The sequence below is a fragment of the Camelus dromedarius genome, chromosome 2 (genome assembly GCF_036321535.1).
Source record: "Camelus dromedarius isolate mCamDro1 chromosome 2, mCamDro1.pat, whole genome shotgun sequence".
Taxonomy (NCBI): Eukaryota; Metazoa; Chordata; class Mammalia; order Artiodactyla; family Camelidae; genus Camelus; species Camelus dromedarius.
Window position 1 is genome coordinate 20734367 of NC_087437.1, and position 25818 is coordinate 20760184.

Below are 25818 nucleotides of genomic sequence, written 5' to 3' on the forward strand. Positions count from 1 at the left end.
TAGGCGTGCGTCCACGCAATCCCTGATCCCGAGGTGGCCGCGGTCCCGGCGCACTCAGGGTGCCCGTGACCCTGGCTTTCGCAAGCCAGGATCTCTGCAGACTGGCCAGTCTCTGGGGCCTGTGTTTGGCCTCCTCCACGCAGTGTCTTCTCCGCAGTCGCTTCCGCTCCCTTCGGGCCAGCGGGGCCGCACCGCATCGCCGCCTCCGGGGCGGAGCTCGAGGCGGGGCGGGCCGAGCCCAGGGCGCAGCGAGGGCAGTAGGGGGCGCTGCGGGATGCCGCGCTGTTCTGTGGCGGGTGTGAGCTTCCCTCGCTTTCCCCGCGCCGGGCGGAGTAGGCGGTGAGCGCCGAACCCGGCGCGCAGCTGTGGGGCCGGGGCCCGGCCGGCACCATGGGCGGTGAGTGCCGCGTGGGCCGCGGCGGGGTGGTTGCAGTTGAGGCTGAGCGGCGCGGAGGCTCGAGGCGGGCGAGTTTCCCGGGGTGCAGGGCTCGGAGACCTAGGGGGTCCTCTGGACGCGCCCGGCAGTGTCTCCGGTGGGAGACGGGTTGGGGGGTCGGGGGCGGGCTTCCAAGCACGGGGTCTGGACCTGGTGACTAAGCTTCCTCATGCATCTCTGCCCTCTCCCCAGCCCCCAGCCCCCGACTAGTTCCCTCTTCCCAAGCCACCCCCCACCCCCACGCGTCGGGATCCCTGCTCCCGCCTCCTAATCTGCCGCTCCCTTTCCTTTCCCCAGCGCCCCCTAACCCGGCCTACGATTCCTCCACCCTTTCCCCAAGCCCCTGCCCCGCACCTCCCGGCGGGTGCCTCCCCTAACCCCCGCTGCCTCCTGCTTCTCCACCTCCAGCTCTGCTCCTCGCCTGCCTCGCCTGCCTCCATCCGCGTCCCCGCCCCTCCAGCCCGCTCCCGCTCGGCCCCCGCACTCCTGCCGCCTGATTCCTGCCCAAACTGGAGCTCCCAGGATCCCCCTTCCCCAGCAATTCCGAGGCTGCTGGTCTCCAGGTAAGGAAGCGGCGGCGGTGGCAACTTCCCCGCGGCCTTCCTCGGGGGTGGGGCCAGCTCCTCCCGTCAGCTACCTGCGCGGGGCGCCCCCGGGAGTCCCGGAGCCCCGCGGAGGGGCCGCTCCACGCGCGCGTTAACGTTCCTGGGTGCTCAGCTTAACTGCGTGGTTTACCCCCAACGGCGTTGCTTTTGCTCGCAATCTTTTAAAGAAGCTGGCTTTGTCACACACACAAAATTGGATGTGCTTAGAGCTGGTTGCTTTCTTTGAGGCTGCAGTGGTCTTTCAGGGTGGACCTGTGGTTGGTTAAAGGATTAACGGTGCCGGAGGGTGCGGAGCCATGTTTCCCGCTTCGGCGGGGCATTTCGTGGGGAGGGAGGCTATCGCCGCCTGGGTGGCGCGTGCCTTCGTGGGAAGACAAGAATGCTTTGTAAGCATTCAAAAGGTAAAATCAGGATAGATGTGGAAACAGATCTCGTGGGAATGGGGAGGTGTGGGGTGGATGGCCAAGAGAGCCTCAAGAAGGCTCCACAACTTGGGGACATTTGTTGCTATTTGCAGAAGGCCCGCGGGTGAACCCGACTGTAGAGCAGGCAGTGCCCAGCCAGCCTCGCAAACGTGACGTGACGTGACTGTGGACGGAACTTGGGAACAACTCCTGCTCAGAGGTGTTGGTTCTCAGTCTGGACGTCTGTGGGAAGAGGGCTTAAAGCAGATGGTTTGAAAAGCCTCGTGTTCCCTGGAGAGAGGTGGAGATGCAGGGTGACAGCCAGAAAGCCAGCGCATGAAGAGAAGTCCTGGCTTTTCTCATGTCTTGGATTAAATTAATTGCCTATTTCAAAGAAAGGGCATGTCGAAGGTTCTTCTCTTTTGGGGAATAGCTCCTGGCCAGCTCACCCTCACCGATGCGTGAGAGGCTACTTTGGGACACCCGGGGAGTAGATGGGCCTCCTCGCCTTTGGAGCACTGCATTTGGATCGTTTGTGGAACTGCAGTATCTGCAACTCTTTCTTTTGAGTGACTGGCTTGAATAGTAATGACTTCAATATTCTTTTACTGTTGAATAATGAATTAATAAGTAATTAGCCCAGGGTCACACGGGAGCTCAGTAGGCTCCCTCTGAGTGCCCACAAATTCCAGTGGGTATCACCTCAGCCCTCGCCACGCTGCTCTGTGATGAGTTGTTGACTGTCAGATGCCCCACTGGCCAAGAGCACCTTCAGAGATGGGGTGGAACCATCTCTGTGGCCCCAGCACCCAGCCTGGCACCTTCTAAGTGGTAGGTACTCAGTGTTTGTCTAGTAAAGAAGTGGGTCTCCCTCCTGAATCCAGTCTAAGCCTGTCATCCGTGTTTTTCCATTGTGCTACACTGTTTCCAAAATGTTATCCTTAAATTCATCATGTTTTTAAGAAATACTTTATCTCAGTAGAGACATTCATTTTTGTGTGCATTTGGGACAAAGAGCTCAATTTATGGGTCAGGCTTTGACAACTGGGCCTCTAACCTCAGAATGTCCATGAAGAAAAGCAGCTGTTCTCATCCCATAATTGGGGTGAGAGGGTGATGAGGACTCTGAGGAACTAAGGCTTTTTGCTGAGGGATGAGTCCTCCACAGCTTAACCTATAGGGCCCTGAGCTGTGGCCCACAGCCGCCTTCAGCATCCCTCATCCCTGCGCGTGATGGGGGAAGCCACCTGTGGAGCCCAGCTGGCTGTTTCCCATTGCAGCATCTTCACCCCGGCGGGGCTACCCACCCTGGGGAAAGCTGGGAGCACCCCTTCTTGCACTTTTCTGGCAATATGGTTTGCTGCTGTGCTGGGGAGGGAGGCTGGTTCGAGGAAGGTGTTTCTGTCTGTGGGAGGCGGCACTGACTCACTGGCAGAGGGATGAAAGTCCAGTTCTCCTGCCTCTGTCCAAGGCCAGCCCGGGGGAGAATAGCCAGAGGCTAAAGGAGTGGGAGCAACCTATGCTCCCTTTTTTCAGGAACCTGGGAAGGGCTGGAATTCATAATGTCACTTGGATGTGGGACGCTGCACTGCCCACAGGTTCATTCACAGCTGTCACGAGCTTATCTTCCTCACTCAGCCTGTCTCTGGCTTCAGGTCTCACTCATACCCAGGACTCCTGCAGCTGGTGAAAATCTGTTTTCTAAAAGAGGTTTAATTAATGCTGCATTTTGTATGTGAGAGAGAAAGGGAGCGAGAGAGGGCGGGAGGGAGGAGGAGAGAACTTGTGATCTGGAGTGGGTAGGAAAAAGGATGGGAGAATAGTTAAGGTCCTGAAAATTTAGGAAGGTAGCCCTCAGCCCTGAGATGGGGTTCTTGGTTGGTGGATAAGGATGTGGGCCCACATTCTGGTAGAGGGGTTACCATTAGGAGCAAAGTCACTGAGATGGGAAAAATGGGTGCTGGGCCCACCATTCTGGTTCTTAGAAGGCCTTGAAAGCCAGGTGAGGACTGAACTCAGCAAGGTGGGAGAGCACTGAGCCATTTGAAGTTTTTGGATGAGGGTTGTGCCCCTTTGGAAACAGTGACTTGAGTGATGACGTTGTTCTGCGGTCCGGCCCCGGGGGAGCCAGCTCAAACCTGAGATGTTGCGGGGAGCACCCAGGGGCATGGCAAAAAGAGAGGCAGCTGGGAGGGTGTGTGCATCTGCACTTAGTACGTGAAGAGGAGGCGACAGCTTCCTTCTGGTAGGCCTTTTCGCAGAAGCAGCCTCCTAGGGACTCTTCTTGAACCTGCTGAGCATCCTTGCAGATACAGTCGGGCCTTCTAAGGCCCCTCAACCGGGAGGTACTGCAGGGCAGCCATGAGGAGGCACCTGTGAATTGGGAATGAATTGCAGGGTCTGCTCTGAGTCCAAAAGGCAGAAGGGCCAGGGTGGCCTGAGCCACAGACTCCACCCCTGGAACCAGAGGGCTGCTCTGAATCTTCTAGGGCTCTGCTTGGGGAAGCCACTGGTTTTGAAAAAGGAACAGGGCCATCAGAAATGAAGAGAAGAGCAGTCGCAGAAGCATAGAGGAAGCTCATGATTAAAAGACACTGAAAAAGAACTTGGAGGAGCCTTGTGGACTAGTTCCCACTGCCGGGAGGCAGCCTTCACCCACATCCTCTAGGCTGCTTCCTGGCTACAGGAACTAGTCCACAAGGAGTATCTAGGGTTCATCCCTGCATCCTGGTCCCTCCTTCCTCCTCCTCCCCCAGCCCCACCTTCCTGCACTACGCACATTGGTCGAGCCATTTCTGTGCTGATACTAGGGTGGAGGAGAGCTCAAGCACGTATCTAATGGTAGCAACTGTAGGAACGTGAAAATTCTGTTTGTATTTGCATAGTCACTTCCCCAACTTATGCGTTACATCTCTGTATTATAAAGCATACTTTTGTCATCTGCTAACCACTGTCTCTGCCCCTGTGCATAACTGACTTCCTTAGAGCCTTCAATAGTGTAGAAACCAGAGCTTTAAAGAACAGATAAAGGTGAAAATGATTGCACCTGGTTTTGACACTGCCTCCCCCTCCTCTCCACTCCTGTCTGTGGTTAGAGTCATCATTTACACCAAATTTACAAATAGTTTGAATACTGTTTGTCCTACCCCTCAATTATATGGAGACATGTGTCTTTCCAACAAGCAAAAACCACAGCTTACTTTCCTAGACCCACCTCATTCTTGGCTCGAACACCAAACATCAGGCCTTCAGAGGTAAAGCGGTATCATTTTGAGCCTTTTAATTATAAAGTAAAATGAAGCCCTTGCTTGCTAATTTTGTCATGTGCTAATACAGAAGAATCTGAAGTTAGAATAAAACATTTACTGCCTTGTTAACTCTTTCTTCTAAAATGAAAGAAGTAGTTGGATTAAGGTAGAGAAAAGTTATTAAAGTTATAGTAGAAATGTCTGGAAGCTCCGAAGTACTAATGGAGGGACACAGTATTACAGAAATAAATTAAGCTTTGTACGTTATCATGGAAATGTGGAGAGATACAAATAGGAACTTCCATAGAAGTATATGCAAGTATGGAATTTTGACAAGTATAGATTGATGTGTATAGATATTTTGATCTGTTATATCAAAATATATTAATTATTATTTTTAATAATAATTTAATGGAGGTACTGGGGATTGAATCCAGGACCTTGTGCATGCTAAGCACACACTCTGCCACTGAGCTATACCCTGTCCCCCAAAATATATTAATTATTATGATCATATGTTATGCTTATATAGTAGCTTACCATTTAAACAGGCAACTGTGGTCCATGATCTTGTTCAATCTGTCTAGCAAGTCTGGGATCTTCTTAGAGTTGGGGACATTGGACCACAGAATGTTTAAAAAGCTTATTCAGATTTCTTGAGCAGAGGAATACTGTGTACCTAGATATGCCTGCTACAGTTGCTTGATAAGTCAGTGTGCTTACATAGTTATTTGAAAATTGCAGGTAGTCTCCTGCTTGGGGATGAAAGTAGGCATTGGTTTTCTTTAAAATGTCCTGCAGATCAAATAAACAAAAACAGTGTGGGCTTAGCACCACCAGAAACCTCCTGGAAGGGTTTCTCAGGGTGTGTGGATATGTCCGGGGTTCTCTGATGATGACTTCCTAATACCTAAGTACCTGAGATTGTGTCCTCAGCACAGCACGGTGGTTAAGAGTGTAGATTCTGGAGCCAGACTGGCTTTGTATCCTGGATCTACTGCTATTAGGCTTGTACTTTTGGACACGGTACTTAACCTCTCTGTGCCTCAGCTTCCTCTTTTGTAAAACTGAGGTGATGGTAATACCTCCCTCATGGTATTGTTGTCAAGCTGAAATGAGACAGTACATGACAAGGACTTAGTGCCTAGGCACATGGTGAGTGCTTCTATGTTAAGCTGTTTTCACTGTTCATTCATTCAAAAATGTTTTTGGTACCAACCAACTGCACTGAGATGATGGATATAGGATAAATAAGATACCCATAGCCTCCTTCCTCATGGAACAGAGGACATTGTACTTCAGTCCACAGTGAAGGACATGGATGATACTGCAGGCGTTTCCCCGGGCACCCACCTGCTCTTGGCCACCTGTTAAGGGCCCTGAGAGGCCCGGGCGTGGACTATAAAGGGTTGACTGTGGTGGGGGAAGGGCAGCGGATTATCTTCGGCTAGTACACACTGGCGACGTGGCCCTGCCGGCTGTTGAAGACAGGCACTCGTTTGACTGGCCTGCATCTGACACATGCTGGTGGTTCATATTTTAACCACAGCTCTTGGCCTCGGGTTATTAGTGGGAGGCGTGATAAGAGACAGTAAGCTCAGTGTTTACTTACCTGATTTGCCAGCACTGTTCTTGGTCCCGGGTGACAGCACCGAACTTCCTGACCACTGTTCTGGGCTGGCTCTTCAGCAACTCTGGAAGCCCACGATACCATCAGAGACCCAGTTCTCTGCGTGAGGAATGGCACGGCTGCTCCTGAGGACAAGCAGGGGACTATCCTGAGGCAGACGGCCAGACTGCTGCTAAAAACCAAAATTCAACCAGGAACTGCAAAGATCTAATTGGCTTTATTCAATGCTAGGCTCATGAATTGGGCAGCATGCCATCTAGTAATAGAAGGGCACTCTGATGGGAGGGGGGAAGAAAACAAAGGGTTGTTTCTGGCCCAGTCACCTTCTTCTGTGCACAGGGTGAGGGTTTATCATGTTGTTTACCTCTGCTTCCTTTGAGGGAGTGGGAATAGACAGGACCCACGTGACAGATGACCTCACAGGTGCTGGCTAGAGAAGCCCAGACTGGCCAGTTAAGACTGCATTGCTGGGAAGGTTGAAACTGAGGTTAGGTCAGGTGTTTCCTACGTCTAGGTTTGGTATCCCAGGTTTCAGCACAAGTGACGCCATTGTGGTGCTGTTAACACAATCATGGGTCCTGTGTCTGCCAGAGCTGGACCCTTCTTGATCTGAAGGTCTCTGGGAAACTGCTGGTAGGCTTGGGTTTAATAACTGGTCCTGAAAAGGGAGGTCCTTTCTCCTCAGACCTCACCCTCCCTCGCTCTGTGTGTCTGACAGAGAAACTCCAGCGTGGCAGCCTGCCCAGCGAGCCCTTGCCATCCTGTGGTGGCCTCCGGTGATGGGCTGAGGACTAGAGAAACCTGGGACCCCTGCCTCAGAACCTGAGTGCTCCTCTGCCTTGTGTGATTAGCACACCCTTTGCTCTACACTGGAATTCTTTGTACTCAGAAGTCAGCAGTCAGACTGGAAACCTGATAATCAATTCTCTTAATGGCGAGCCTGCTTATTTTATTCATTTTTCAACTACTGGAATTTGAAGTCAATGAGGCTTTGTCTTTTTCTCTTAAAATACTTTCCCCATGCTTGGAAAGCAAAGAAGTGGAGAATAATGCCATTCATTAACACACACGCATACGCACACATTTATTTGTGTGTAGGCAGCATTGAGTTAAAAGGAAGAAAACCTTTTCTCTAGCTTCCAAATGGTTCCCCAGCTGCTCTCATTTCTCTGGTTTGGTTGCCTCTTGATTTCCCAGACGGGGTCGACTTTTGTCGCCAGTTTGTCTCCATGGCCGTTCTTAATGGAAACCCAGACCTGAAAATCGAAGCTTGGACATTTATGGTTGAAGGTCATGGCATAGACGTTTGATTTTCGGGGGGCTGTCTTCAAGGTGAAAGATTACTGTGTCTTTGAGAAAGAAAGTGTATTTTAGGAGATTCTAACGTCAGCAGGCAGGAGAATCTAAGCCAGCCTGCCTCATCTCAGTTCACATAATTTCCAGCATTTCTAAGTTAGCGTTTAGCGGCGTATGATTTTTTTCCATTCTCCCCTTGTGCATCTTGCTCTAATGACTGCTGATTATCTTGAAACAGCTGCATTAATTGATGGTGTTTAGCAACTCAATGTGCAGTAAGTAATTGCAGTTGGCTCGGCTGAGCGTAGCATTGTTACTTGCTTTTTCGCTTAAGGGGTGTTTGCTCTGTGTGCCCACTGGCAGAAAGGGAGTTGAGAACTCCTTGCCTCAGTGCCCACCCACCACCCAGTGCTCACACCGTCGCAGGACATCGTGTGTCATCACAGCATCTGTTCTCACTGCATTCAGATTGTCTGCTCATGGGCCTGTCTCCCCCGTTTGACTGGGAGCTTCTGGAGGGCAGGGGCTACACCCAGCTCATCTCTGAATCTTCAGCCCTTCATGCAAGAACTGACATGAAATGGGCCTCAGTAAAGGTTAGGTGAATGAATGAACGAGTAGTTGCAAAGCAGTGAGGATTGTGTTTGGCTGCCAAGTAACAGAAAGCCCTACCTTAGTGGCTTAAGCAAGTAATGGTTTATTTTTCTCACTTAACAAGATGTTTGAAGGTGGGTGGTTGCTGGCGTTGCTTTCAGCAGCTGATGTCTGTCTGGACTGGCACTGTTATTTTCTTCATGGTGGCAAAATGGCTGCTGCAGGAAGGAGGCGCCGGCCATATGGGTACCTTTTATCAGGAAAGCAGGCAGACATTTTCCCCCAAACATCCAGCAGACCTCCCTTGACGTTTCATGGCCAGAGCTGTGTCCCATGACCACTCCCAGTTAAAAGGGCCATGTGAGTATGTAGCAGGGCACATTGCTGCCTAGGGTAGGTAGGCTTACTGCTCAAACAAGCAAACCAAATACAGTTGACCCTTCAGCAACACAAGGCTTTGGGGCGCTGACCCCCCTCCTGCAAGTGAAAAATCTGCATGTAACTTTATAGTTGGCCCTCCATATCCACAGTTCTGCATCTGCAGGTTCAACCAACCTCAGATTGTTTAGTACTGTAGTTACTATTGAAAAAAATTTGCCTATAAATGGACCCATGTTATTCAAGGTTCAGCTGTACGTTTAATGACTCAAATACGATGGACATTTACTTTTTGCTCACACAAAGTCCAAAATGGCTGTTCCTGACAAAGTAGGGGTATGGGGAAGTCTTTTCCAAAAGGTGATTCAGGGGCCCAGACTCTTGAGTCTCCCACACTTTTTTGCATCAATCAGTGGAAGAAGAAGGAGCATGGAGGATGGTGTATAGGAGGATTTTTTGGGCCAGGCTTGGAGATGGAGAATTACTTCCACCGACTTTCCGCTGGCCAGGGCCCAATCACATGACCACACCTCCTGCAAGGGAGGCTGGGAAATGTGGTCCAGCCCTGTGCCTAGGAGGAAGAGGAGATGGGTTTCAGGGTTAGCTGGCATTCTTTGCCACACTGTCCCTCCCAAATCAGGATTCTGTTAGCAAAGAGAAAGGAATGAATATTGAGTGGGCAACGGAGGGTTGTCTGTCTTGGGAAAAAAATGCTGTGCTAAGAAAGCTCCAGCCCAAAATAGTCTTTATTCCCAGACCACCTGTCTTAAATCCTGGCTTCTGCTTTCCCCGTTGGGACCGGGGCCGGCAGGACACTGGAAAATCCTCATTATCCCTTTCTTGACTCAGACCATGTTCTTAATAGCTTTGAGGGAATGAGTCCCAGTTGATCTGCCTCAGCAGTTGGAGGTTACTCCAGAAGAAATGGCCTTCAGCCTCCTTAAGACCAGAGGAGCCTCTCAGAACTCCGAGCCTTTGAGAGCTCCTTGCCCCTGAGCCTTTCAAGTGCCCCTACTCACCCAGCCTCCCAAAGTTTCTCTTCCTCTCCAGCCCCCAGCCCAGCCAACACCCAGAGGGGAGGGGAGGCTGCAGCACAGTGACCTCTGCTTCCCATCTGAATCCACTGAGAAATATTTTCCCACCACTTCCTGCAATTTTTTTTCCTCTGTAAACATTGGTGAATGGTTCATTGATCTATGGGGTTCCAGCGCTTTGTTCCTGTTCAGTCTGTTGTAGGTTTCAGTGCCAGGTGCCTCTCCATCCACAGCGTCCTTCTTGATGCCCTTCTTTCTTCCCTCCCTCCCTCCCTCCCTCCCTTCTTCCTACACACACCTAATGAGCACCTGCTGCTTACTTAGCTCCGTGTCCACCCAGCCCTGGGGGAGGTAGGTAGCGAAGCTGACATGAGCCTGGGGTGTTGATGAATGTTGTGGGAGGGTTGTGGTTGCCTGATATTGGGGGACCTCTCCCAGCCTTGGGGTTAGGGAGGGCTCCCAGACGGAAGTGGCATTTGAGCTGAGTTTAAAGATGAGTGAGTGTTAACAAGATCAAGAAGGCATCTGGGCCAAGAGAGTGAAATGGCACACATGCTGATTTTGGAGAAGGGGTGCTTGGGGTTTGGAGGAATGGCCAGGGGTCCAGTGTGCTGGAGTTGGGGTGGGATGGTGTGGTCATGCTCCCATTTAATACTGCTGTGCTCCAGGCCCTGGGGTCAGAGCAGGAAACAAGGCAGATAAAGCCCCATCCCCAAGGGAACTCAGGGTCTGGGCTGTGAGAGGGGGTGAGGCTGCAGAGGAGGGTGGGCCCGAATCTGCGGAGAGCTTGGCTGCTGTCCCAGATTCTGCTCCAGAGGGTCTGCTGTTGGATGCCGAGTAGGATGTGGGCCCCATTACTTATGCTATCACCTCTCGTGCCCCGTCCCTCTGTCTCCAACTCTTGTCTGGTCCTTTGCCCAGGCATTACTCAGGCTATAAAAATAGAGGCTGGCACCAGAACACCAGCATGTAGTTGGTGAGGAAAGCTGAATCTGTCATTACGTATCAAGATATGTGCCAGCTCGATTTTTGGTGGAACACTTTCTTGGAACTCCAAGGATGAGATTCTAAAGTTGGCTTACAGTTTTTTGTTTTTTTTTTTTCTCCTTTCAACACATCCCAAAACTTCTGGTCACTTGGCTCAGAGTAAGTATGTTCTGGTTGTGTCTGTTACCCACCCTGTGAGCACATTGAAATGAACACTGAATGCTGAAATCCACCAAGTGAGGGCTGGCCTTGCCATGGGCCTGATTGGAGGGGCTGGGTCATCTCATGGGGCAGTCCATCTGGGGCTCATGTGCTGGTGAGGACTATGGTCAGCGCTGCCTGAGAAGGGGTCAGGTCTCATCAGCCTGCAGAGTTTTGCTCATCTCCCTGAGGACAAGAGGGCTGAGCCACGGTTTAGAATAGCTGTCAGCTGCCTTCATTGTGATGAATGGCCCCAAAGGTGGTTTCCTTCATTCTCCTTTCCCAGCCTTGTTTATTAAGGTGGAATTGACAGTGCTGGGGGGTGCGGTGCAGAGAGAGGAACCTTCTTGCTAGTCCAAGCCCAGGGCTGAATGTGGGGCACTTTGTTCCCAGGTAGGGCAATCTCAATCTGTAGATGTGTTTTTTGGGTCCTTTTGTTTTGTTGGGTGTTTACTGGGTACCTTTTTGGTGCCAAGTGCAGTAGAGGTCATGCATATTAATCAAATGAGGAGGAGGATCGTTACAACCTGTGTTATTGTGGTTTACAGTTAGCAATATATATTTGTTCTGTTTCTGGCACAGAGCTCCTAAAACCCTTGAAATTTCCTGGAAGAGACCCTAGGGATAAATGTCTTTTATTATGTTATTGAGGTGACTTTTGGAAAGCGCTCAGGTAACCCAAGGATGGGGGCTGGTTGCCAGGAGAACCAAACTTATGATTAGAGGTTTGGAACTTTCTGTCCCGCTCCAGACCACTGGGGAGGAAAGTGGGGGCTAGAGGTTGAATCAGTTGCCGGTGGCCAATGACTTAATCAGACATGCCTATGTAATGATGTTTCCGTAAAGACTCAAGAGGATGGGGTTTAGAGAGCTTCCAAGTTGGTGAACACGTGGAGATGTGGGGAGAGTGGCGTTCTAGGAGAGAGCATGGAAACTCCGAGACCTTTCCCTCATACCTTGCCATAGGTGTCTCTTCAATTGGGCTGTTCCTGAATCATACCCTTTTATCATACACTGGTAATCTAGTAAGTAAAATGTTTCTGAGTTCTCTGAGCCACTCTAGAAAATTAATTGGCCCCCAAAGACAGGAGGGCATCGGAACCTCCAATCTATAGCCAGTTAGAAGCACAGGTGACAACTTGCATTTACGATTGGCATCTGGAGTGGTGAAGGGGTAATCTTGTGGAATTAAGTCCTTAACTTGTGAGATCTCGGGCTTTTTTCCGGATGGATAGGGTCAGGATTGAGTTGAATGGTAGGACACCCAGCTGGTGTTGAGAATTGCTTGGTGTTGTGGGGAAGAAGTCCCACACACATTGGAATTAGGTACAGAAGCATTACTACCCTAAGTGCTTTCCAGGAAATATCTTATCTAATTCCTTCTGCAACCTCAGGAAGTGGGAAATTTTACATTCCACTAGAATCTAAGGTCCACAAGGGTAGGAATTTTGGACTGACTTGGTGCCCACTGATGTCCAGTTTCTAGGACTGCACTTGGTGTATAGCAGATGCTCAGTCAAATGTTTGTTGAATGAATAATTGAATCAGTATTTACAGGTGAGGAAACTGCAGCTCAGGGAGGTAAGGTACGTACCTTGCCTGAGGTGCTACAGTTGGGAAGTGGCCTGCATCTCAGTCCCAGGGACATACCGTGAGCTGTGGCTTGGGGTTCCCTGTTGCCCTTGGAATATGAGTTACTTCTAGGATAGCACTGAGCACATGCAGCACAACCATCACAAGACTTTGAGTTAACAGTGAGCTCAAGGCCCAGAAAGTTGTCTGTCTTCTTGCTGCCAGCACCTTGCTATAACTTGAGAGTGGGGTGAACGGTGTAGAAATGAGTGATGTTTCTGTAATCTGCCTTCATCCTGCCATGCATGTGTTTAGGAACCTTCTGTGGCTCCCTCCTCCTACGGGAACCTAATCTGGTCCCAACCATTCTCCACCCTGTTCACTGATGAGTCACCGTGTAAAGGCTGTCATCAGTCAACAGCTGAGGGGTGGGTGGGCTTCGCCCCCATCTCTGTACCACCACACCCATCCTTTATCCTCCTCCAAATACCTCCTCACATCAGGCATGCCCACCGACGTCCTCCCTGCCCTTTTAGTTTTAACGCAGTTTCTGCCTCTTCCCTGAAGCCCTCTCTGACCATTCTAGCAGAATCCACCCCTACCCACCGCCCCTATTCCCTGCAGCCCCAGGGAATGTCTCTACAGTGCATTTCCTAATGGTGTTCCTGGAACCCTGAATTCTGCAGTGTGATGGGGCTTCTGCTGCCTGGGGCCTGAGGCCCCTCCTAGTAAACTCTGCTTTTATCTCTCTTACACATCAGGGTCCACGTTGCACTGAGTTTTGAACGGGGTGCTCTTCCAAAACCACTGGTCTCTCTGTAATTGATCACATACCCACCCTGTGACTCATGTAGTTAAACATTGTTTAAAACTAATTTAAGTAAATTTTACAGCTTTCGTTTTTTCTGATTTGAAAAGTGAGACATATTTACTTAAGAAAACTTAGAAAATGCAGAAAATTACAAATAAGAAAAGAAATCTTCTAGGATCCCACCACCTGCTTAAAGAGTTGGAAGCCAGTCTTCTTTCTGTCTTGCGATTTTAAAGAAAATAAGATGTAATCCCAGTTATAAGTACTCATAACAGTGAGGGCGTATTTTCTCTTTCCACTGCATTTTTTAATTGTTACTTGTATTCATTTTTTAAAATAGTAATAGATTCAGAATTCTGAAGAGTAAACCATGAAAACTCCCACTTTTACCTGTTTCAAACCACTCCGGCCAATTTTGTAACATAGCTTCGTTATGACATAATTGAGTTCAAACTGTACGTGCTCTATTATAGCTTGCTGTTTTGATTTAGCAATAGAACATTTTCTTCTGTCACTATTAATCTTTTAATATGGGTACCCAACATGTTATAAAAAGAAAGCATCAAATATGTGAGTAAATACTGAGAAGTCCACAATAGAAATTAAAAGTCTACCGCTGTTCATTTGGGGGGCTGTCCCTTTCTAGACCTTTTTCTGTAAGTTTGCACGTTGTCTTAAACTTCCCATATGTATGCTGAGATATGCAAATGTGTGTTTTACCTACGTGAGATTCTCCTGTATCTATTACGCTGTTTCCAGCACTCTCATCTGGTTTTTACTGGGCAGTGTCTCCTGGAGGTTTGTCCACATCCAAAGCTAAATCTACCTCTTTCTTTTAAGGCTGAATCAGGTTGCATTGTATGGAGAAACTAATTTTGAGCCATTTCTGTCCATGTGAACATTTCAGTTGTTTTCACATTTTTATAATTATTCTTATTGCTGCTTTGTACAGATGAGTGAGCATTTTGGGGGAATAGATACCCAGAATATGGAGTTTTGGGGCAAATGCGGTGTGTATTTATTGTTTCAACAAGACCACTGGTTCTTCAAAATTCCATTCCTGTTAACCCTCTCACCCACAGTGCATGAAAGAATTCATCCCTATTGAGACTGGCATTCGCTAAAGATGCACAGTCTTTTATTTTTTGGCAATCCAAAGAGTGAGACATGCCATGGCATTTTAAAATTTGTGTTTCTTCCCATCCTAGTTTTCCAAGCATATACATACACACATTTTAAAAAAATTAACGTCATGCAGTACATGGTTCTGTATGCTTTTTTTCACTTTTTACATTAAGTCATATTAAAACTTTCATATTTTCTTTTCCCAGTCATTTCACTGTCTTCAAAAGCTCAGTTGTTCAGGGGTGTTATCTTATTGAACTCTTGTAAATCCCCTAGAGTTTATTTATGTCCTTAATCTCCAAAGACCCTGGGGATAAGTAAGAGGGAAGAAACTTCTGCAGAGAATTGACACAGGGTCTATCCAGTAAATAGGAACCAAATTAAAATCTGAATTAGATGTTTGCTCAGGGGCTCACCCCTTAGGTATTTGACAGGGAGGTGCCTAAGTTGTCACTGTGAGCTCTCTGAGCTCCTGTTCTATATAGATATTGAATGCAATGTGTTAAATGTTAAGAAGCTTCACCAGTTTCGTATGTTCCATTATGAAAAGTGCCCAGCTTTCTTTGTTGTTGTTTGGATGGAGGGATTATGAAGCTTCCAGAGCATTTAACATGGGTGAAAACTCGCAGGAGGCAGTGCGGTGTGATGGGGATCGCATGGAGCCGGCAAGGTCAGGGAGCTGGCTTCAGATTCTAGCTGTGCCACCACCCCCCCAACCCCCAACTGCTGTCTGCTGTGTCATCACGAAGAAGGACCTCAGCCTCTCCCCTCTCTGGTTCCCCGGGGTCTGTGTGGTGAGGATTCCCAGGGTGTAAGTGAATTTGGAAAGCCTGGTGGAGGATAGGCTGGTAGTTAGAGGCCAATTCTAGCTCAGTATTAATGGGAATTCTAAGGATTAGCACCTTCTAATAATGGGATTGGCTGTTGGTATCATTAAAAAAACAAATATCTGGCCTTTGTCCCAGGTTCCTGGCACACGGCTCCGAAAACCCTTGGAATTTCCAGAGTGTGAAGAGTGTCTTTTATATGCTAATGAGACGTACAGGTATCTGGTCGAGGGGCGGGTGCCAAAAAGACCAAGGCCTGATTAAAGAGTTGTAATGATCCACCCCACACAACCTCCAGGCAGGGGAGAGGAGAGAGCTGGAGGTTGAGTTCAGTCATTAATGGTCAGTGATCTAGTCAATCTTGCCTACATAAAACCTGTATAAAAAACTCTTTTTAAAAATTAAAAGCTGTACACCAGAAATTGATGCAACATTGTAAACCAATTGTACTTCAATAAAAAAAAATTTAAAAATAAAACCTCTAAAGAGTGGGGTTTAGAGAACTTCAGGTTGGCGAGCACATAGAGGTGCTAGGAGGGTGGCCGAGCCAGAAGAGAGGGGGGACGCTCTGAGCCCTTGCCCCGTACGTGGCCCTGTGCATTTCTTTTATTGGCTATTCCTAAGCTGTATCCTTGATCATAAATCTACAGGAAGTAACAGAGTTACTTACTCTATTTCCAGCTTTGTGAGTTGTTCTAACAAATTATCAAACCTGAAAGTAGAGGGCTTGTGGGAACCCCTCTTCCCCGACTTTGTAGCCAAGTGGGACAGAATTGGACAACCTGGGGGCTGAGACTTGCGACTGGCATCTGAAATGGGGGCAGCCTTTGGGACTGAGCCCTTAAACTTGTGGGGTCTGAAGCTAAGTCACGGTGGTCAGTGTCAGAATCGAGTTGAATTGTGGGATACCTAACTGGTGTCCGAAGAATCGGAAGAATGATTGATATGAGAGAAAAAAAATCCCACATGTTTCATGTCAGGAATGTTGTGAGTAAAAGCAGCTGAGCTAAATATTGTCCATCTCCGGAAATGTTCTGACGTGCCATCAGCCAGCTGTGTGCCAGGCTTTGTCCAGTGCTGGAGACACCCTTGTGAACAGACAGACCCCATCTCAACTGTCAGGTAGCTTACACTCAATCACAGAAGACAGCCAGCCAGCCAGAAATTTCAGCATGGTTGGTTATGTAATGATAGTCCTGAGAAGTGTCACGAAGGAGAAACACAGGGTGATTTGAGAGTATCAGACAGGATGCTGATGTAGATAGGGGAGTTCAAGGGCAGCTTGAACTGAGAAAGTGATCTTTGAGCTGGAATCCAAGGGATGATCAGGAGTCAGCAAGGTGGGAAAGGTGGAGGGGCAGGAGGGGCAGGGGAGGCAGCTTGCTGGCCAGAGTTCTGATGACCACCTGCTGGGAAAATTTTAGAAGACACTCCTTCCGGGGACAACAAGGTTTTGCATTATGTTTTTAAAGTAATCTCTTAGAATGCTTTACTTTTCTTACAAGAGAAGACATCAAGTATGTTCCTAACTTGAGACGAGGAAAGGGATCTCCATCCTGACTGAGTCAGTCATAACCAGATCAGTGAGTGACATGGCAGTCTGAGGTTAGGCATCACGGGGTTGTTGGGCAGAGCCAATCCTCCATAACCAACAGTTCACAGCACTGTTACTGAACACGACCTACTGAAATCATTCCTACCACTGTCAAACCCTGTTATATACACGATCGTGCCCAACTTACAACACAACAGACTGTGCAAGATGACTATGAAAACAAACCTCTAAATATTATAGGATAGTTCTTTGCCCTGTTTCATAGTCATACTTAGAAACTCAATTTTCTGATGAGAATACGGAATAAGTATTTGCTCATTTAACCTAAGTTTGTGGAAACTGGTCTGTGAACAAGGATGGTGGCTGTCCCAGTGCTGGGCATTCTCAAAAGCACTTGGTTTGGGACAGCATCTTTCTTCATGTTTCCAATTAAGCATTTTGACTTCTTTTTTTAGAACACCTAGTAGATTACAGGTATGACTCACTGTGGAAAATTTGAAAAGGCCTGCCATCCACTGAGTGAGGTGGCTTTCTTTGTTCTTAGATCTCTGCCTCTCTCGGCTTCAAATTAGGGTTCAAGGCAAGCATCAGATCCCACATCACAGAGTGATTTAAAGATGTAAATAGTCAAAACTCTTCCAAAAATGTTGCCTGATAGTAAGCTTAAGGAGTTAGCCCCAATCTGTACATTTAAATATTCCTAATAATAATAAAAAAAGATTTTACTGGTGTATTTTCAGGTGGGTAGCAGACCCATGAGCGGAAAGGAATTAACCATTTCTGAGCTATTACGATTCAGGTATTTCATGTACATTTTGCTTAATCTTTATCAAAGCCTATGTATACGGACTAGTGATTGTTAAGATTAGTGTTAAGCTGCACTAACAGATAAACTCCCAAATTTCAGTGGCTTAACACGATAGATTACTTTTCCTTTACAAAATGATCTAATTTGGTTCCAGGACAATGGTGTTAAGGATGGGCGTGAATGAAAGGGATGGGACCACTGTTCCACACAGATCTGGGGACCCAGTCTTGTAGAAGCTCTACCTCTATTGGCATGTGATTTTCAAGTTTGCCTTTTTCTTTTGGTTATTTTCATTTATTATTTTTTAACACTGTACATTCATATTTATTCAACATCAATTTATATCTTCTTTTTTCCTACAGTTTTATTGAGATATAATTAACGTATAACATTGTATTAGTTTATACTCAGCCATAAAAAGGAATGAAATGTCATTTGCAGCAACGTGGATGGACCTAGAGATTATCATACTAAGTCAAGTAAGTTGATCAGAGAAAAACAAACGTATCACCTATATATGGAATCTAAAAAAATGACACAAACAAACTTATTTACAAAAACAGAAAGAAACTCGTAGACATAGAAAACAAACTTATGGTTACCAGCAGGGAAAAGTGGGGTGGGAGGGATAAACTGGGAGTTTGGGATTGTCGCTGATACAAACTACTATGTACAGAATAGATAAACAATAAGGTCCTACTGTACAGCACAGGGAACTATATTCAGTGGCTTATAGTAACCTGTAGTGAAAAAGAATATATATATATGTATAAATGAATCACTGTGCTGTACACCAGAAACTAATACAACATTGCAAATCCAAAAATATTAAAAATTAAAACATATAAAGAAAAAACCATTGTATTAGTTTAAGGTGTATAACATTTGATGTATATACTGCAAAATGATCACCACAAGAAGTCTAGTTAATATCCATCACCTCACAGAGGTATGCATTTTTTTTCTTGTGATGAAAACTGAGAATCTAATAGAGACTTTCAAACATACAGTACTGTAACAATACAGTACAATACAGTATCGTTAAGCATAATCACGATGCTGTACATGACATCCCACAAACTTATTTATCTTACAGCTGGAAGTTTGTACCTTTTGACCACATTTACCCATTTTCCTTACCACTCACCCCACCACCCCTGCCACCTCTGGCAACCACTGATCTGTTCTCCGTTTCTGAGTTTTTTTCAGATTCCACATATAAGTGAGATCATACCATATTTATCTTTTTCTGTCGACTTATGCATAATGCCCTCAAGGTCCAGGCATGTTGTTGCAAATGGTAGGATTTCCTTCTTTTTGTGCCTGGACAATATTCCATTGTGTGTGTGTGTGTGTGTGTGTGTACCTACAACCTAAGTGCCCATCGATGGATGAATGGATAAAGAAAATGTAATATGTGTACATAGATGTAGATATAGATCTATATCTTGGTTACTATAAATAATGCTGCAATGAACATGGGGTGCAGATAACTCTTCAAGGTAATGATTTTGTTTCCTTTGGACACATACCCAGAAGTAGAATTGCTGGATCCTATGGTAGTTCTATTTTTAATGTTTTGAGGATCCTCCATACTATCTTCTATAGTGGCTACACCAGTTTACATTCCGACCAATAGTGCACAAGGGTCCCCTTTTCTCTACATCCTCACCAACACTTGTTATCTCATCTTTCTGATAATAGCCATTCTAACAGGTGTGAAGTGATATCTCATTGTGCTTTTGATTTGCATTTCCTTGATGACTAGTGATGTTGAGCTTCTTTTCATGTACTTGTTGACAATTTGCATATCTTTTTTGGAAAAATGTTTATTCAGTTCTTCTGCTCATTTTTTAATCAGATTTTTTTTGCTATTGAGTTCTTCATATATATTTTGCATACTAACCCCTAGTTTTATATATGATTTGCAAATATTTTCTCCCATTTCATAGGTTGCCTTTTCATTTTGTTCATTTTTTGCTATGTAGAAGCCTTTTAGTTTGATATAATCCCATTTGTCTATTTTTTGCTTTTGTTGCCTTTATTTTTTGGTGTCCAAATCCAAAGGTCATTGCCAAGACCAGTGTCAAGAAGCTTGCCCGCTATGTTTTCCTTTAGGAGTTTTATGGGTTCGGGTCTTACATTTAACTCTTTAATCCATTTTGAGTCAGTTTTTGTAGGTGGTGTGAGATAGGGGTCCGGTTTCATTCTTTCTCATGGGGCAGTACGGTTTTCCAATATCATTTATTGAAGAGGCTATCCTTTTCCCATTGTTTATTCTTGGCTCCTTTGTTGTAATTAATTAATCATATATGCATGGGTTTCTTTCTGGGCTCTCTGTTCTGTTCCATTGATCTGTGTGTCTATTTTTATGCCAATAACATACTGTGTTGATTACTATATTTTTATAATGTAGCTTGAAATCAGGAAGTGTGATGCCTCCACCTTTGTTATTCCTTGAGATTGCTTTGGCTAATTGGGGTCTTTTGTGGTTCCATACAAATTTTAGGATTGTTTCTCTATTTCTATGAAAAATGCCATTTGAATTTTGATAGCATGTGTAAATTGCTTAGAGCAGTATGGACATTTTAACAACATTAATTCTTCCAATCCATGAGCATGGAATATCTTTCCATTTATTTTATCTTTGCTTTCTTTCATCAGTGACTTATAGTTTTCATTTCTGTATTTAATTTTATTCCTCATATTCTGTTCTTTTTGATGCAGTTGTAAATGGGATTGTTTTCTTAATTTCTTTTTCTGATAGTTCATTTTTAGTGTATAAAAATGCAACTGATTTTTGTATATTGATTTGGTATCCTGCAACTTTATTGAAATCATTTATTCTAACAGGTTTTTTTGGTGGAATCCTTAGCGGTTTCTGTATATAACATTATGTCATCTGCAAATAGAGACAGTTTTACTTCTTCCATTCTGACTTGGATGCCTTTTACTTCTTAATTTTGCCTAATTTTTCTGTCTAGGATGTCTAGCTCTGTGTTGAATAAGAGTGGAGAGAGTGGGCATCCTTGTCTTATTTCTGCTCTTAGAGGAAAACCTTTAACTTTTCACCACTGTGTGTATAAGTACCATTGACTTTGAGGCTTGTGATTCATTGCAACTTTAAGCTGAATCAGCTAAATGGTGTTTATTACAATGTTATTCTCTACCTCATCAGACAGGAGCTGGGATTAAATAGCAATTCAAATTCCTTCCAAGCTAAATGTCTGTGATTCTATGTGACTGTGCTCTTAGCTCTGTGTTTGCTCTCTCTGTCTCTTTGTATGTGTGAAGGAAAAAAAGGAAAAGTTTTGAGAGCATCTTAAAACATCTGAATCAGAGAATCCTTGGATCTCAGCACATGGATGCTCCGAGAGGTCACCCATGTCAACCCCTCCACAAGGACCCCCTGCAGGCAGCTGCCCACTCGACCACCTCCTTGGGCAGGAGGGCTCACTCTGTATTGACACTCATGCTGCCAGTCTCCCACTGAATCAATCACCCAGCAGTTTTCTAAGAAGTATTTTCGGGGCATGGAGTTCCTGCCCACCAGTACCAGCCGTGATGATGACCCACAGAGTGCCCGGGGCCCCACGCCTCGACGCCGTCAGGCCATGGTGTGGGCCAGCAGCGGGCACGAGGCTCTAGGCGAGTGTGCTTCCAGCCGGAAAAAGGCCTCCTGGGAGAAACACCTCGATCCGTTGCACAGATGAGTGCGCTGTTCTTGTAAATGTCCAGGGAAAAGTCTTATTTCCATGTAGTATTGTTAACATAGAAAATGCAGCTTTCCGAACGCGTAACTGGCCTTGGCAACCTACCCTTTCATGTGCCTGATTCACTTTGCACAGCTGTGAATCTCAGGACCCTGCAAGCTTTTTTTTTTTCCTTTAAAATTTGGACTTCCTCACTCAAATCTTCCATTGTACACCACTTATATTTCTGGTTTTACAACCCTGCCTGTGTAGTCCTTTTGTGCTTTCCTTGACATTTTAAGGAACTTTTAATTGACATGGTTTGCCTGCAAAATAAAAAGAATCAGCTATATTTTTCAAGTGGCTTTGTGGTGGATAAAGCACGCCAACTGCATGTTCTACTTTTTTTGGTTGTTGAGGTACTTACCCTTGTGCTTGACTTTCTAAAATAAGCATGCCAGTTTCAGATGTGATGCTTTTAGAACTCAAGAAAGAGCAAAGCAGCAAATTTGGGTGGAACCCAGACTTCTCCCCAAATATCAGGGGAAAAAAATCACTGGAGAGTATATAAAAGTGGAAATTCTGGCTTGCTGAATTAGTTATCTCAGTCTGTTCTGGTCCTGAGAAGTGATCAGCAGTCCTGACAAGTTTATCCTTTGTCAAGCTGGAAAGAACACCTCAAAGAGGAGAGTAGGGGGAACGTGTAGGTCACAAATGTGGGGGAGGCGGGGGGAGAACTTCAGTATTTCAGGGATTTAAAAACACTAAATCTGCAGATTATCTGCCTCAGAATCCTTTTCGGAAAGAAGCGGTAGATAAATAATTCATGCTGCATATTTAAGCACATGTGAGATATGGAATAAAAGGTGCTGTCGGTAGAACTTGCAGTCGGCAGGCTGAGGGGAGCTGCTCTGCTGGTTGTCACTGAACTGCACCCGAGCAAACCAGCACTGATGTTCCTTAAACATATAATTATGACTGTATGAGCTGTGATTGCTAGATCTGAAACAGGCTGGTACTGTCATCAGATGAGTGGGTTTGAGAGGTTTTTTTTGTTTTTGTTTTTGTTTTTTCAGAATAACTGTGTTTTGTTAGATCTTCTCCAGCTGTGGGTTGTTGCGGACATCCCTTCCCTCCCTCCGTCCTAACAGAACTCCGATTCTGTTCAGGCCTCCACCATCACCCTCCTTGCGTGGGCCTCTGCTAGGAAGTGAATCCTCATTGGTCCATTCCTGGTGCGGGTGATCAGTTTGGGCAGAGTTCTGGCCGTTAGGCATTAGGGGAAGTCCACTGGAGGGTTTCTGGGAAAGCCATCCTTGCTTCCAGTAGAAATGTGCAGGGTTGTTCCTTCTGCCTCTGAGTATTGCCAAGTGTGATGATGCTGGGGAAAGTGGTCACCATCTGTGACACTTTGAGGGGCTCCATCCTGGAGACAAGACACAGAGGATGGCAGAGAATCCAGAGATGGGAAGATCCTGGCTTCCGCATGATGCCCTTGAGTTGCTGAATTAAGCAACCCTGGAGCAGCAGTTCCTAATACCGTGACTCATTATATGTGAATTTTGATGGGCCCCTTTGCGTTAGCAGGGTTTTCTATTACCAGCAGCCAACCCATCTTTGTAAGTCCATGAATTGTTTACGATAAAACAAACAAAAAAAGCCCTCCAAAACAACAAAGTTTACCATGACCATATCTCATTTATATCACATCTAAGTGAGATGTTCAGCCTGGTCGGTGATGAAGTTTTTCTGCCTAATGCAATTCAACATGAATGTGTGTGCTTATCCATCACACTCCACTGAGGGAGCCCCCGTGGAGAGGACCATTGTTCTTTAGAGCTAGTGATGAGTTCTAATTAAGATATTGCTTTGGCTGCTTTAACAGAAATGAAATAACAGTGACTTTAAAAGGTTGTGAGGTTGATCTTTCTCTCTCCAAACAGTTTGAGCTGGTTGGTGGTCAAGGAGATGAGTGGCCTTCCCCCAGGGGTCATCCAGGCTTCTCCTCTGTCATCCACAAGGATGTTGTCTCTTTGGGCTTTGAGAAAGCTGGCTCACCCCCACACCAGTGTTTTGGAGCATGGGGAGGCAGGAAGAAGGGAGGGCAGATTGGGGCAGGGTAGACAGCTGCCTTTTGACTGAGAATTGCACGTGTTACTTCCAGTCACACCTCACTGGCCAGACTTGATCACATGATGATGACTAGTTGCAAGAGAGCCTGAGAAATAACTATCTCTGCTCAGTGGCTAAAACCTCAAGGATTCTGTTAGTAAGGAGGAGAGAATAGATGCTGGGGGACAGTTCAGAGTGTCGGCTACATATGTGTCTCTACAATGAAGAGGAAGAGCATGACAGAGTGCTGGCTGCCACTCTCTGATTGTGCCACAGGGGTGGGAGCCATGAGAACTGGGATCCCTCAGCAGCCTGGAGCCTTGTGCCAGTTCTGACCTGCCCTTGTCCTGTCTTCTGGTCAGACTAGGGACCTCAACTAGGGATGTTTAAAGCCTCTTCAAACTCTGACTTTCTCTGCATAGCCTCCCAGGGCAGGCATTCTATTTCTCCTGTCGGGGGCAGAGACGAGGCAGCAGTAGGGTGAGTACCTCCCATGTGGGTGGTGGGTATTGAAGCCAGGAGAGAAGTCACTGCTAACATTTATTGAGAGCTTATTAGGAGCCCAGTACTGGGCTGTGTCCCTTACACGTATTAATCCCTGACACACCCTGTGAGATGGACCCTATGATTGTACCCATTTCATAGATGGGGAAACTGGGGCTCAGGGAGGGTTCAAGAAGAGCTCTTGACTTAGCCAACTGACCCCTGAGCCCACAGGCTTCACTCCATGTCCTGGGAAGGCCTGGGACCTGTGATGGGGTTTGTGGGGTGTGACAGGTCATTGTGAGCCCAGGAAGCAGGGCAGGAGAGCCTAGGGCCTGATGCTGCCTTTGTCCAGGGCAGCATTGATGACCCCACCACTGGTGACCCCATAGCCAGGAGGTGCACATGGCACTCTGAGTCCCATCTGGGCATGACGTTGCCATGGGTTACATCACCCCTCACCAGTCCAAGGTAGAAGACAGGCTGTTCTTCAGGAGGAGAGTAACGTGGGTGAGAGAGGTGCCTGGCAGGCTCAGTGTGGGGCACAGTGTAGAATGTTCCAGGAGAGGCACACTGCATGGTTCTAGGCTTCCTTTAAAGTGTCGCCCCTGCTGAGAGGGGCAGGGAGGCCTCTGGGTCTGCTCCTGTCTTATATTCCTGCAGGAAGCTGGTTCTGGGAAAGGATAGAATCCTGACCCTAGAAAATGAGGTTCAGTCCACCAAGTAGGCCTGTCCTTCAATCTGGCACTGCTTGGTGGCCTGGCTCCTGGGTCTTCCTCCTGCTCTGACCTGGAGGTCAGTGTCTTTTTGCCCAGAGTGGACTCCAGGAAGGGAGTGGGCATCAGTGGGTGTGTTGTCTAGTTCCCTTGGGGGTGGGCTTCCTTGGAGTCAGTGGGTAGGCTGGCCTAGGTGGGGAAATGGGGCCCTTGCAGCCACCTGCCTGTTGGTTGGTTGCCAGGCCACAGGCAAACTCCCCAAGATGAGGGTTCCCTGATCCTTCTCCTCTGGGGCCTCTGGGCAGCTGGCTGTACCCAAGTGCAGCAGACTCACTGCTTGTGCAGCTGTGGGGTGGTGCCTGGACTAACCCACTGCCCTTCTGACTCCTCTCATTCACAAAGATGCCAAGCTCCCACTGCCTGCAACAGTCAGTACAGTCTTACTTAGTGCTGTTTCTTTGATTCATTCTATTTTCCTAAAGTGCAATTACAAACACACCGGCTCCAATCTGCTTTTGAAGATTGAACTCAGGGTGAGCCTGCTTCATAGGAAACCTACCACCCTCTCTGGGCCTCCGTGGTTCTGTGGGTCTCCAACGCTCCCTGACCCTGCTTCCCCCTGATGGTACTAGTTTCACAGGCCTAATGGTCTGTTTACTTATTGCCTCACTGACAGACTGTGAGCTTCCTTTTTTTTTTTTAAACCTCTTTAAAAAAATTTTTTTTTTAACTTCAAACATACACAAAGTCACAGAGGATCATATAATGTGCCCTCTAGGATTCATCACCCAACTTCAACAGTTGTCAACATTTTGCCGGTCTTGTTTCATTAACTTCTCCTCGACCTCACCTTGCCACCCCCACTTCCAGGATATTTTCAAGCAATTCCTAAATCTCACATCCTTTCTCTCATAAGTACATTTCAGCTGTAAGCTTTAAGATGGCAGAAGCTGTGTCCTGTATCCTGTGTCCTGTGTTCTCAGCACTTTGGATGGTGCCCAACACATCTTGGCTTTGGGGGAGATATGTTGTTTTGAATCAACAGATTGACTGGATGAATGACTCAGTTTCAGCCTTTAGAGCCCAGTCTGCACATTAGCTGCAGCTGGAGTAACTAGAATGTGAATGAGCGCTGGGAGCCCGCAGCCTCCCTGCCGCCTGTCCTGCTGCCCGGGCTTTGCAGGAGGTTCTGGAATCTGTCTGGCTCTCACTCATCAGACTTTAAGCTTGGTTTATTCTTAGCTGAACATCTTTGATTTTGCAATTAAACTCCACTTTGAGGTGACCTTGGGGAGGGAAGACTA

General features: G+C 46.8%; 1 protein-coding gene across 3 annotated transcripts in view; it reads left to right on the forward strand.

Moving 5' to 3' along the window:
• Positions 1–301: 301 nt before the first annotated feature.
• PXYLP1 (2-phosphoxylose phosphatase 1) overlaps positions 302–25818 on the forward strand; it is a 65919-nt gene continuing 40402 nt past the window's right edge. Inside the window, exons 1-2 of one of the 3 annotated variants that reach the window (XM_031445049.2) lie at positions 302–397; positions 845–999. The gene's annotated coding sequence lies outside the window, so the exon portion shown is untranslated. Of the gene's footprint in view, positions 398–495; positions 1000–25818 lie in introns of those variants that run through there. The other 2 variants (XM_031445117.2, XM_064491646.1) reach the window with 2 other exon arrangements.